Raw genomic sequence first — 15,403 nt, 5'->3', positions numbered from 1 at the left:
CCCCCCCCCCCTTTTTTTTTTTTTTTTTTTTTTGCTGACTTGAGGAAATAAAAAGTTGCAGCTCATATCTGTAGCCTCCACGCTGACTTCTAGCTGTACTGTGGACCAAAGTCACCTCCACTCTGTGAGGTCCACAGCGCGAGGTCAGGTCCCACGGGAGATCGCGGGGATAGGAGGGTGAGCATCGAGAACTGGGCAGCGCCAGTGCAAAATTAGGACAGAAACAGTGTCGCTTTATCGTTCATCTTCTCTGGAAAAACAATGCGACAAGATCAAAACTGTCTAGACAGCAAATGGCACCAGTGAGGAAATGCAACCGGATTTGAGAACCATATCCATTTTTAACACCGAAGCTAAACTTGGGCAGTGACTTATCACAACAGTGACCAACGCTGAATCTTCAACCCAGTTTTATTATTTATGACTAATTTGACTTAAGACTAATCGAAGTAGTGCTTCATTTATTCAGTAAAACATCCTAAAGCATCTCTCTGTTTGTGTGTTGTGCCAGGAGACGTCTCCATTATTTATTCGAAAAGGATGTCACATTTAATTTAAGCCCAAAACACGATTAATGAAAATGGAGCATGGGCCGGTTAGCAGAAAAAATAAAACACACCCACACACACTCATTCACTTTGAGACCTATTATCGCTTGTAAATAAACACCTTTTACAGTAAAAAGTGCCAATTGTGTGGAAGGAGCCAGTGTATATTTGATTTTAAATTCAATACAGGCTTCATATATTCTTTAATCAATTAATAAAGTACTTCTACCTTGAACGTTACAAGGTTTTGATGTGACAGAGGTGTGTAATTCAAAGTCATGTTTACCTCAGCAGTGCGCGAGTCATTGAGGCTGCAAATTGATGTAAATCTTGCCTTAATTTTGCTCCAGGTTTGCCAATCTCACGCCATTAAACGTATAGCCTGCATAGCACTTCCATTGATTAACAAAACGACAACAGCGTCAATGTGTCACAATGCGCACTTGAGGTCAGGGACTTACAGCCTAATTTCAAGCCTTTCCCCTCCCTCCCGCAGTCCATTCGCCCATTACACCCCACCTCCCCCCTGTCATTCGCTCCACCCCCTCCCACTGTCTAAATAGATATTGAAGTTTTTCTATTTAGGGCAGAAACTGTTTAACTTCCTCGAGGTGGGACGTGAAAGGCAGGCAGAGGGCCATCCATCTCGCTATCCACCTCCTGACATCTTTAAACACTATCGACACCCACGGCGAGCATTAACATGCAAAACTGCACCGCGTGTTTGATTCGATTAGCTCATTGCACGCACTCTCGTGCGTGGGCGATGACATCCTGGTTGCGCTCAGGACTGTGTAGAGATTTGCACCAAACAACTGAGATTGTCAAGTTTTAGGGCAAGAACTAAAAAAATCTTTTTTCTTTGCATTAGAAAAAAGTTTCTTGCGGAGAGGAGATTATTTAAAAAAAAAACTATTTCGAACAATGATAAAAAAAAAAAAACACTGTCGGTGTGTCATCTTGGTCTTTCTAAATGTGACAGAGAACTAGGAATGTTGTTCATACCATTTTTGGAAAGAGGAGCAATTTCAATATTTGGACTGGGATGAATTTGTGATCAATCTTCAAAATATTTTTCAGTTCCCTTCATTTTATTTCAGTTTGATAGGTTATTAAATATGTTTTCAATATGCAAATATAATTTTTAAATATAAACCAAGGGACAGAATGTAAATTACAAAATGTGGAGTTTAGGTCGGTTCATATTTTAAATTAAAAATGTTAATTTCGTATTGTTTTTAAAATGCCCTTTTGCCCCGCCCCCCTCGGTAAATGTAATAAATTAGACTTTTCTTGTCACTCCAATGAAATTTCTTACTTTTCTTCTACTATTCTTAAATAGGTGTTGCTACAGGAAGTCTTTGCTCTTTTACTTTTTGGTTCGGACTGGAACAATACTATGTCAAATACGATATTACAAAAAGACATCCTCCCCCAAAAAACATCAAATAACATGTCAATAAAGGATACCGCTAATTCCAATAGGAATTTTACACAATAAAACATTTTATGGTTTAGAATTTTTGTTGGAAACCTGCTTTGGGCAGGCTAAAGTACTCCACTTATGTGGCTGTAATTTCTTCCTGTGAAATACATTCAGGGAAGGAATCATCATGTCAAAACAAGAATCACTATTTCACATTTAAAACAAAGCACAGAATTTCAGAGCATCGCCATCACAAGGGCTCCAGATATCAATCCCCCAGCTATTAGGATGCAGTGCAAACTAGAACCACAATAATCATTTAAAAACTATATATATATTGTTACCTGAATACCTCGCCGACAATGCCGTTCAACTGTGAACACGAGTATGATTGTGCAAGTGTACCTCATGGTGTGTCTTGTGTGTTTACATTGATACAGAGTACGCATGGAGGCAGCGCACTGTACAGGCTTGTGCCAGCAGAGTACTGTATCTTTGCTGCCACCTAATGCAGCTCTCACACACACACCGTCTCTTTTGTCTCCAGGTCAAGCCTGGGACTTGGAAGGATGACGAGTGTTCTGGAAGAACCCGAGGTTGCAGGCCATTGACAGACCGCTTCGGAAACCTCGGATTTTGCTTTCATGAGAAATGTTTGCGACATGCTAATTTGAATCTTTTCTTTTGCCGACTCTTGCCTTCCTTTCTCTCATTCTATTTTGCCCCATCAATCTAAACACTTCTTGTGAATTCCTCAACGCATACGGACACGGTCGGTGGCCGCTTTGGCACAACATCATCCTATTCTGTCACGCTATGAGTGGCGGCAGCCCCCCCCCCCGCCCCCCCATCCCATTGCAGCCATGGCTCACGCACATGTGCACACCCGCTCGCGCACATCCCCAATGCTTTTCATTTTAGTGATGGTTCACGTTAATTATTATGAAAATTAAATCAAATGTAATCAGCGGATTAATGCGAGCGATGAGATAATTCAGCCGCATGGTAATGAGATCAGGGTGGATCATCTATAAATCTCCAGCAAAACGCTGCGAAAGAGACAGGCTGGAAGCTCCCCGGCCCCACGAGATGGGATGTAAAGTCAAGTCACCCTCGTGTCTCGCAAATTGATGCTTAGATCGCTTTCATGCTCTAACAGAAACATTTTGGTGACGTATTCGCATCGCAGCAAACCTGGTTTACCTCTGAGCCTTTCAGGGCAAGGTTTGTTAATTAACGTTCCAGATCGGATTGCAAACATGACCTCAGTATTTGATATGAGATCTTTTCACGTCAGGAATCATGAAGCAAACAATTCACGTAAATTGAGATTGACTATTTTCGAAAATGTTTTCAGGTCAGGATTTACTATGCTGTAAGAAATGTCAACATAACATGTTTCCTCATTTACTCGTCAAAGGTGTCTATTAGTCAAATGCAGCGAGGACCGGGCATCTATTAGGTCAAAGGCATTTATCGGATGGGACCATTTACATGTAAAATTACAGTTGGTGCTATGAAAAAAATTTGTAATCAATCTTGACATGATAAATTCATTAAAATAAATTTCAAATACTTTTGAGGTGACTTAGTAGTTGCTGTTTTGGTTAACAGCAGTAAACGGGTTCCACGTGAGGGCATTACGGTTCAACCACCCGAGGAGTTCTCTATTTGGAGAAAGGCGCACGGCTCATGTCAAATGGATAACCCAATAGTTTCAAAGCCACGATTTGAAGAAATGCAATATAGCAAATTAAAAAAAAAATACAAAGTCAAGGTTACAATAGTATACACATCAACAGATTCGTTGATTTCGAGAATTGGTTCTTTTCATGGCTGAGGATGATGATGGCGGTGCATGGAGATTTTCTTTTTTTTTTATATTTCAAATTTCAGAACCACAGCTCTATCCTATCCCTCTAACTCTTTCCATTTTCTTTCTTTTATGCCAAAGCTTGTCTTTCCTTTCACTCAGATGGTTCTTCCCGTCCGTCCTCCTTAATCACAGACTCTGGTGGAATTGATAACCTTCCATTACCATATGTTGCTCCGTGATTGATGTTCTCAGGTCATCCTGGTTGGTTCTCATTCATAGCTCATGTCATGGCCCATAAAGGAATACCTAAAAAGAGATCCGCAAGATGATTCTCACTCCAAGAGGGCACAGTGAGTGCGGGTGCTTGAAGTCTTAAAGAGTCTTAAAGAGGGCTGTTAAGAGTACCGTAAGAAAGGAAAAAAAAGAAGACGCGGGAGAAGAGAAAGGGGTCTTCTTTCACTGACACCGAATGAAATATTTAGTTCCATTTTGTCTGGCCGAGCAGGTGTCAGCGTTCTGCCAAATGGAGTTATTAAGGGCATAAATCTGAGGCGAGCGCTGATTTGTTGCATCCATCACGGCATGTTTATTAGCTACCTTCATTCTGTTATGAATCTGTTGATAACAAGTGACAAGTATTGTGCTAGGGAGGCACAAGCTCCCATCAAAACTCCGCAAAGCTATTTAAGCAATAATTAAACACTTTTTGGGAGGCAAGGAGTTGTCTTTAGAAATGAAGTTCGTTAGTAGCAACTCAAGGAAAATGTATTTTAACCAACCTCTAACCTACAGTATAACAACGAGGTATTAACATCAAAGCTGCTTGTTCGGGGTCAAGGGCGTTTTGTTTGGGTTATTTTCGGCATTGCTTGGGTTATCAGCTGACAGCTGTCAGCACACTGAAACGCTCTCACCTCCTCCTCAGTGTCTGACAGGAAGTACAACAGTGTGCAAATAACCCTCGCAGTCAGTCAAACGCTCGCATGCCCAAATTGGACATCTCGCTAATGTCGCCTGGTAGATATGAAGTGTAAACACTCAATGCCGTTCAATCAGAGACACGGGATGAACTCAACAAAATGTCGCCATTTTTTGTATTACATACGGTGGGCTGTATGTATAGTTGATGCATGTGTTCCTGGGTCATCATAAGATCTTTTCCTCTGTGCAGGTCAATTTAAAGTGACATTTTGAACATGCATACTCAAGCATTTATCGTCACTGAGTAATGATGACGACATAATGAAAAGGTGATTTCCATACCTCACATATCTTACTTTATCCATCCATCTGTCCATTTTTGGTACTGCTTATCCTTAAGGTTAAAAAAAACAAAAAAAAAAACAACAACAACTTCAGAACTGTGAGTCGCATGTATTAACCACTTATACACCGCGCTGCCCGTTTAACTTTGTAACATGATTAATTAAAAAAAAAAAAAAAAAGAACAAGGCCCCGATTTTCCGATATGTAAATCCGTTTTTTAAGTGGCTGGACTTGAACCCATCCAGACTTCTAACATAGCCACCGTGCATAAGTTGTGAATGACGCTGACCTACCAAAGAGTCATGATTCATTATCAAAGGGTGGCTGTCTAGAAATCATGGAATATGGCGATTTCTTGATATTTGTGAATGTCGTAGTCATGTGAGAAAAAGTTAAAGCACACTTTGGAAAAGGCCCTCCGCTTTGCATTCAAACTTAAAGTGTGATATGATGCATCACCTCTCCAGTGCGATTGATTGATTACAGGCTCAGAAGTGCATGAAAGGAAACGTTTCGAAGTGAATGGGAGAAAACACAAAATCCATATGTAAATGGTATAAGACTGTGGGTGGAATTGTTCAAGCTTTGCGGCAAAATGCAAACAAATTTCATTCAGGAAGACCAGCAAGTCAAGTCAAGACACACAGTGCATCAAGAAAATGTGACACACTTTTTACTGAATTGTGTACTGATTTGAATTGATAAGGCCATGAATTGGACGTACAAATGAACATTTATTTTTGGACACTTCGAGTTTATGAAGTTAAAGGTGCGAGTAAGGTCATGTAATGAATAATGAACGCACAAATAATAATGTATTGATTTCTTACCAAAAATGTGTATCATTGTTTATTTAGAATTTTATTGACTGTATGTTGTTTAAAAAGTTGTCATTTTGAAAAGTAGGGTTATAAGTCATTTATAACAAATTACTTCGGTTCATATTTAGTTCCATGTATTTCAATGAGCACCTTGTAGAGGGTTAAAAAAGTAAAAAGCAGGCGGTATGTATATGCTGTATGAATATTTTTAAACGATGTGTGCTTTGTTTTGTTTCATTAACTTTACTGAAATTCCATGAGAAATTCCATTCCAGTTTTAATTTTAAGTGAGTGCGTATATTTCCCAACAGGCCGTCTTTCTTCTGCGGGTTCCCAGAGGACTTAAGTCGACTTCAATCACCAAAGACAATTGAGGTCTAATTAAGCCACTTCTAATTTAAATGTCGGTCTGGAATTTATAATAATATTAGCCTTTACTTACAACCGGGCCTACTATGAGACGTGATGAGACGAACAGCGGGAGAACACAACAAAGCCTCGAGTGGGAACGTGCGTCAACCAACGAAAAACAGCGACTGCGACGAGGCCAGAATGAGAGGAAGGGAACATGAGAGCGAGAATCAAGTGTGCATAACAATGGCCGACTATATTTAAATGGCGCAATCGAGCCGCTTGTTGAAACAGAAGCGTTTGACTGGGCTGGATGTGCCAGTGAAGGGCCACGCATACATTATTGCGAAGTTCAGATAATTTGTCGACAATTAGCCAGAACAGGCGACGGTGAGGGGCTGATTAGCATGCTGGTGCCAGCGCACCACAGGAATAGAGACGCTGGGGCTTTGAAACCGACATGAATTCAACATCGCACACAATAGCGTACATTCTTTACCGCCTTCATTTTCTCGCTGGATGTTTTAATATTGATGCAGAAGGAAAATATGAATATGGATGGGCAGGCAAACTGACTTGTTTCTGTGTCGATAACAAGAAGAAAAATGAGAACCAATGAACGCAATCCCAGGCAGAGAGAAATTGTGAGCATGTTGAGTTAAATTTCCCATCCCATTTTTTGCCCACTTAGGGAAAGCCAACACATCAGAGACCAAACGTTTTCTTTTTTTTTTATTTTTTTTTTTTTTATTAATATTTCCAACTTTGTTTTGGTTCCACAGAGATTATTTTAACACGGTCTCTTGTTTTATTCAGATCACAAGATGGAAATATCTGTCTATGTCTATTTTATTTAAACTGACATTAGGAAGGTAAAAGCTGAAAGACTGCTTAAAAATGACAGGCCTGTGTTGTTAACGCAGGCCAAATCTGGACTTCTTCAGAGACGATAAAAAATAAATAAATAAATAAAAAAGTCTGCCACGCTTTCCATGCGACACACTCTTTATATCAAACGTGATCGATGCAAATGATCCTTGAACGTCATCCAATGACTTGAGTCCAAGAGTCATGGGGGAGGAAGCCATAAATTAACCTTTGTGTTGCCAAGTGCTCGGTTGTAACAGAAGGTGGGAAATTGCATGAGGATGGATGATCAGTGTGTACAACTCATCCGCTAAGAAGGCTTATGAAGGAGAACATGAGGAAGGCATAAATATGTGCTATACACTGCGGACGCATACTGTACACAGTGGCACTTAAACATAATATGCACGTAAACATGAATATGAATACATCATTAAGAGCTTTTTTTGGGAGGTGGGGCGGGGTCAAAATTGCTCCACCTTTGTAACGGTGAGCTGAATAAAATGAACGGCTCAAATTCGTGCAAAATAACGCTGCCCGGAGGTAAAGTGGCATAGTACAGATACACGAACTGCATGGATGTACTGTCGGCTGTAGTTTATGTCACTGTTATGGCCTTGCCAAACTACACAACTTTTTGGTCGTTCATGACGGTCGCGCACTCAGACTACCAGATAAGTATCGTTCGGTGTCTTGGACCGGGTGAGTCGTTGCTTCCGTCAAGATTCAGCCCGTCGGCGCAGATCCATCCGGGAGCAACTGTCAAAGTCTAGTCGACGTTAGCGTTATGTCTGTTATTTATACGATTAAAAAAGGCAAAAAAAGAAAAAAAGAAAGAAAAAGAGAGTATGGACCCTTTTCTGGATGCAGGGTAGAGGGTGGTTTGGATTGTATATTCTCCCCAAAAAACTTGAGGTTACGAAGTTGTTCACACCATATTTGCTAATCGGATACTAGCTTTGCAATTAGCAAACGTACCATGAGTTCAAATGCTACGTATACTTTCCAATATTTCCCTGAACAACCAATCATTGAGGATGTCACACGGGCTGCAACGCTTCACGACAACTCAAAATCAGCTACGAGACACTCGGTTTGTCTGTGAAACATATGTTGGCTCAAAACCAGGTGACACTCATGTAGTCGGACATCAGCATTCAGACCAGTGATTCCTCTCCGCTGTGCCAAGAGACATCATCAGTTGTGCCACGGGAAATTATCCAAATTCACTTGATCGGTCAAAAATGTTTTTGATATACCACAAATGTTGTATTTGTGTTCCTCCATCAATGCCAGCGATTTACAGGTCACAGGCAGAACAATGAAATCCTCTGCCATGAGAATACAGAAGGTACAAATGACCTGTTAAATTCCTCGATTTTCTCATTTCACGGAGACATCTACGAAAGATGACGTGACATCATTGACGCGCATAACTAACAAACCGTCTACGTGGATGAATAATGACCGGTGGCCGCAAAGTAGTGTACTCCTCACCTTATCACGCAGATCAGTTCCACACAATGCACACAATTGTTGCTTTTTGTGACTAACCCTGGCTTTTAAATTAATTTTGTCTCCTGATATGGATAATCAGATTCAAATTAAATGTCAAAAACAAAATACAGCACAACATCAAATGGCCTTCATTCCTAAAGCTTCATCGCAAAAATTAATCAATGGCAATGTGACAGCAAAACCTCTGTAGGAAAACAATCACGGCATGCATCTCTTCACCTTTTCTTGCTTCTCTTTGGACAGCGGGCGGCGTTTGAAGCCTTATCGTAGGTGCGGCTGTTTCATGTCCGCCAGACGAACGTGTTTAATGTCGGAGCAAAAAGGCAACATCTGAATAATTACGAGGGCGCCAAGCTGCGAGCGCAAATTACTGTTACACGGTAACAGATGTATGTGTATGGCACTCGCACACAGGCACATTCGCAGAGAAGGCGACACAAATATGACATGCATACAAACGCACACGTCAGCCACATACAGTGCACATGCTGCACAGTGCTTACAGACACCTTTTATGTTGTGGATGTGGCACATGGACGCATAAAGTCCGAACTGTTGCCCCAGCGGGTAATCATATACTCTATGTACACCCCCTCCATTACCAATTTTTTTCCTATTAATTGTAAGTACAGACACGACTCCCGGCCTCTAAACCATATCGCTCTTCAAGCAACATACGTAGACAAAAATTAAGAAACGTGAGAATAAATAAATACTGATTAAGCAACCGTCCACTGTTTCAGCCTCCACCGAAGAAAGACAAAATGTTGATCGGAATGTCACTTTCAATGATGACAGTTTCATTTAAACGATAGCTTTACTTTTTCCAATTTCGTTGGTTGAAATGTATGCCATTTCAAGCGTCACTCACTTGATCCGTTGGTAATAGGATTACCCGGATAAATTATACCGTTGTAGGTTACTTAGTATATATTATTGGTTCATGTCGTCGTGTTGCGGCTTGTCATTTTGTTGTGCTGTCGTTTTTGCATTTGTTGCAGCCTGTTCAGGCCACCGGAGAATACAAATGCAGCCCACACATTTTTTTTTTTTGGCTTTTGAAACTTTGCAATATTTCTTTTCCAATTCCACTTCACAATTATTTTGCGTTGGTTGTTCACATAAAATGTCCAAAAACATGTAAGCTTGTGGTTGTAAGACTGGCAACGTGCAATGAAAGCTTCAAGAGGTATGAATACTTTTTCAAGGCACTGTGTGTGTGAATTTTGCATTTGCACACTTTGCATTTTCTATCCGCAAAATTTTAAAGCATTTGCTTCATTTAAATCTCATTCAGCCAATTCTGGACCAAGTCTGAAAAGACGTTTAAAAACGTCTTTGGGAGTGAATGAGTTAAAGACGGGCATGTTTGCACACAACTATTAAAAATACTTAGCAAGACAAGTGAGTGTGCGGGAAAACCAACTTTAAGGCTCAAGTACGGTGTAGACAGTCAGACAGGAAGCATTTACGACCCCTAACTAGCTGTAAAACACTGGATGTGTCTTTCAAAACAACACGGGCAGCACCCCGTGTTTGTGTGTCAGCCGCTCGCCGGTGCCTTTAATCAGGGTGACAGACAGACAATACAATACTGCCCGCCATTTACCTAAAAGGCTGCTCAGTCATCTGTCAGCGCTTTCTCTGTATGCCTCACATAGTGATGCTTTCGTTCCCTCTTTCTCATTCGCTGAGTGTCAATTAATCTTTGTCCATCCATCCTGCTCGTGCTCCCCCCTCCCCTGACTCGCTCACTCTCGCACACATCCAGTCGCGATGTCTCCCGCCCGGCGCTTGCCAGCGTAGTTACGCTGATGGCTCGACAGACAGGCCTTTTGGGTGACGCCTGTTTGCCTTGTGTTTTATGGCGTCAGTATTGTGAAGAAGGCATTAAGCATCTGTCGCCATCATTAGCCGGCCAACGCGCTCTGTCCGCTATGAGGTCCAGATGAATGACTGCAGGGAAATCCAAATGCTTACATTCTATTATTTCCTTCTATTTGGTGCTTATCGTTGTATCTGGTTATTTTAACTATATTATTATTGTGTGAGCAAGCTTCTAACTCATTTTAGTGGTACATGGAATCATGCTAAAAGGGGCTGGAGTCTGGTTGCGTGAGTTGTGGGCGATAGCAGCTCTTACAAGAGTTCTCATGTTTTATGTGCGGGCTTGAGTCTTTGTTTCATTCACGAAACGGTTCAAAGTGTATCGGCTAATGTGGAACGTCTTGCCCACTTGCGCAGGCATTACAGTTCCTCAATTAGTCAGTTTTTCCTCTTTTCATTTGATCAATCAAACAGCAGCATATCTGAAGCTCATCCGAAAATCTAAAAAAGCACCCCCCCCCTAAAAAAAAACACACACACTTGAAAAACTAGTACATGGGACTGCTCATAAGTCAATATTATTGCTCTTGTTCCCTTACTGACAGATTGTTTCAATATTTTTTCAGATCGTGGCACATTCTGCAGTTGTTATATTTAAGTAAAACGTAATCGTGATTTTTTTTTAAACACAACAGGATGGTTAAAAGTCGACTGCCGCTTACCTTTATACTGTGTGAAAACACGGCAAGTCCATTCTGTTTACGCCGAGTGTCACAAGGCCTCCATAAGAATGCTGTCTAACCTTTTCACTTTTAACATCATTTTGCGACTTTGTAGCCTGAATGCAAAAAGGAGGAAATTTCAATTCTGCATCGCTGACACAAATCCCAAATGTCAAGGTGACTGGTTTATTTAAGACGCCTCTCCAAGGCAGAGGTGCGGCTCCTTACAGTAAGTACATGCAGCTGTCCACTCACATGTTCCTGTAGATCCGTCTCGGCGCAAGTGTGCCTAATGCAACGCCCCAAGCCAAGCTCCCACTGGGACATGATGCTCAGACAGACTTATTCAACAACACAAATAAAAATCAATAAACAATCTGAAGTTTTTGCCCTTAACACTGCTTCTTACTTTAAGCTGTGGTATTTTTTTTATTCTCCAATGAATACATAACATGGATGCACCTCAATGGTGACGACAGGCCCTGTCCCCGGTAGTGATTACATAGTGGGGGAGAAAGTGGTTTTGTGTTGGTCGAGTGATGACTTATACACTTTCAAAAGCTCCCTGTCATGTCTGGTAGTCAAATTAAGACAATCTATCACTCTATCTGTGTCTGATAGGATGGACGGGGCACTGTGTCGGTATATTTGATGCTTCAGCTTGTCAATTAACAGGAATGTAAAGTAACTTTCATCAATGGGAGCCTAGCTTCTTTCAACCTGTCAGGTACATAAGCAAATACTGTACTATTTTATATGTACCACTTTGAGACAAGATCGAACATAATCGCGTGTCCTAGGTGAAATAATTGATCAATTGATCATGAAGAATTCTGATGATTCTGTGCAATTGGCTGCTGATTAACTGTACGAAGCGTCTGAGGCAAAATGGAGTTCATGCACTCTTCCGCACAATTACAATACAGGCAATGAAATAGACTTCAGAACATTCAGCAAGGGATTCTCCCATCCAATTGAAATACAAGAGAAGTACCGTAACTAATCATCAGCGAAATGAAACGGTATGCATTGTGAGTTGGAGGGAACTGACGTTTCTCTTCAAACCTCTTATTCATGATATAAAAAAAAAAAATGCCACAAAGATGCCAATGCATAAATTAAAAAAATAAAAAATGACTACTTGTAATTCAAAATGAATGACATAATACAGACTACAATATTAACAGGAAATGTGCACCCTGCAAATTGTGTACTTATGTTTTACTAGGAAAAAGCATGTGCACTACATTCTTTTTTTTTTCTTTTTTTAACAGCCAATTTATTTGCACATTTTCAGCCTCCGGTGTGTGTGTTTGTGAGTGTAATTGTGCGTGCGCAGCTCTATATGTGTTTGTAGCGGCTACTTTGCCAAGAGTGTTAATTAGAGGTCAGTTCAGGACAGATTCTCTTCTCCCCTTTTGATTCCACTACCAGGTCACCGGAAGGCTAGCATGTGTGCGTGCTTGTGTGTGTATATGAGAGCGAGAGCCTCAAAGCCCTAATGTGGCAGAGAGAGGTAAGGGCTGGAAGGTCTTCGGGCCACGACAGGGAGCAAGTCAACCCAGGGAGGGCCTTATCATGGGTTGAGGCCTCTGGGTGGCCTGACTCTCTGGGCAGCATCTATGAATTTCTGAGTCCACGGCCGACAGGTTGTGAGGTCTTTAAGGCTAGTGTCACATCAAATAATGGCATCCATGCAGTCTTGTTTGTTTTCCCCCCCTATATGATTGTGCTATCATTTGTTTCTTCGCAGGGTACCCCCGACATGCTCGGCGGCCCCAGAAAGACATTTTTCTCCCCAGAACGACACCCCTGTCCAGACTGCACCCTGAAATTTCCTCCAGGCCATCTCAGGGTGCTCTGTCGTCGGGGATTCGTCTACCGACGAGCGGCTACGTTTCAATGACGCCAACACAATAAAGCGACACGATGCCACACATTGGCAACCAAGCGATCAGAGGAAAGTTGTTTTCCCAGATGAGATTAAGGAGAACAGAAACCCAATCTAAATACAGATTATTTACAAATTCAATATTTTTGAATCATAATGAGAGAACGGACCGGTCAATATATCCAAGTTATTTGTGACCAACAAAAAAAGCCTGCAAAACAGGCATCTTGCTCATTTTCAACCCGAAATATGTTGCAAACCCCATAAAAGGACATCACACATTATTTTAAAAATAACGGGGGACCATTAAGAGCCACTGATTTAAAAAATTCTCGCTGCTGAATTTTGAGGTTAAACTGTCAATATTTAATCCCGGATGGTGATAATGCAATCGCTCTATTGAAAGTTGAGTTACATTATTTTTTAATCTCATTCTAAACTGTGTGTGTGTGTGTGTGTGTGTGTGTGTGTGTGTGTGTGTGTGTGTGGGTGGGTTGGGTGCGTGCGTGCGTCTACTTTTTCAAACATGGCTCTTGACACTGTGTCCATCAAGAGAAATCCAGCCCACCTCAGCCCTACCAGCTACCGGATGGAAGAGAGACCAAACACAAAGTAGATGACAACAGATACCCGCCTTACTTTTAGAAAGAGGGAGATAGTGGCAGAATAGCAGACAGAGGACAGGCAATGGGAGGTCAAGAGACTCAGAAGGGAAACATCAGGACAGAGAGGAAGGGGAAAGAGTGCGAGAAGGAGGCTCTCATAGAATGGAAAACCTTGCAGGGAACAGACTCGACCGATAGGATTCAACCACAAGAGTGGTGCACTGTTACACTGGCAATACATGGAGTGCAACAGAGATATTCTTTGTGCCAGTCAGTGCCACACTCTTAAGCGCAAGTGTAAAAATAAATGAACGCTATCCTACAATCAAATACACAGACACTATACATAAAGAAGATTCAAGTAGCCACAAGTGTTGTTTATCCCTCAGACATTAAAAATAGAAAGAAACAATGGCATTTTGTGTGATTGTTTGGAATCTGGTGGTGGTACGGCACATTATGTCAGCTAACAAACACAATGAAAGTGCAAACGAGTGCACTAAAGGCAGTAATGAATTGATTATTTTCCGTCGCTTTGTCATATTGTTTGTATTGCAAGATGCATGAGCAAACGCATCCACATCCACATCAGGTTTCTGGCACTCCCAGCATGTCCCTCACTCCCATTGAGACTGATTTGGGCTTCTGCTGTTCTGTGTTTTCCGAGGATGATTTGTTTGTGTGTCGCAATTGTTCCCTGTTACGTTGAGGGGATGAAAGCTGAAGGAGGCCATTTGATTGGACTGTCACTAATCCCTTAACAACACGGGGGACCAAGAGTGGGTACGACCATACCAAAGTGGGAGGCCATCAGCAGGTGGTTAGGACAGATGATTGAATGGTTGCAGAGATGCGGCCACACACAGGTGAAGAATACTGGTGAAACATTAGACGACAATATCACAGATATTAATAAGGGCATTTTGTTTTTGCTGAGTTTGAATTCGTGTTTTGTGATGATGCTTGGTGGGCTTTCCCAAAAGCAAATATTCCTTATAGTGCCGAAACAGGCTACGTTTAAATCACTATTGTTCTAAAACTATTGACTGGGAGCAGGGTGATGCGCGAATAGATAACGTTAGCATCAGATTCACGTAACAAAGCAAACACTCTCTGTAGGATTTTCAACAATAATTGGGCTTCCCGGCAGGCATTTCATTTGCTCCTCTTGAGACTGAGGTCTGGGGACGGGTCTGACTGGATGGTGTTGATTGTTTTTTGAGAAAACAAAAACCTTGTGCATCCTCATGCCACAGATCCAGTGCAAACATTATTGAAATTCTACAGTTGCCATCCCGGCCACACCAGAGGCATTAACATGATGCACCAGGAAGTGCCCTTTCTATCTATTGAGGCTGCGTGCATGGGTCACATCACAGAGAGAGTTGTGGCTCCATCCATCATCTGGGTTATAGTTAGCCGCCTATGCTAATGTCTGACCCAATGAAAAGTTTACTGAGAGACGGACAAGGACATTGGAGTGGACCCTTGTCATCAAAGAGACACACAAACCCACTCACACAGCCACACAAATAAACACACACACACACACACACACACACACACACACACACACACACACACACACAAACACACATACTGGGGGTTGTCATATTTCACAGCAACCACTAGCATGAGGTGAGTTATGGCCATGTCAGATTGGAGAGGGAGTGTGTGTGTGTGTGTGTGTGTGTGTGTGTGTGTGTGTGTGTGTGTGTGTGTGTGTGTGTGTGTGTTTTGTGGTC

This window comes from Hippocampus comes, unplaced genomic scaffold (assembly GCF_001891065.2).
Source record: "Hippocampus comes isolate QL1 unplaced genomic scaffold, H_comes_QL1_v1.1 scaffold275, whole genome shotgun sequence".
Lineage (NCBI taxonomy): Eukaryota > Metazoa > Chordata > Actinopteri > Syngnathiformes > Syngnathidae > Hippocampus > Hippocampus comes.
This window is presented reverse-complemented; position numbering follows the sequence as displayed.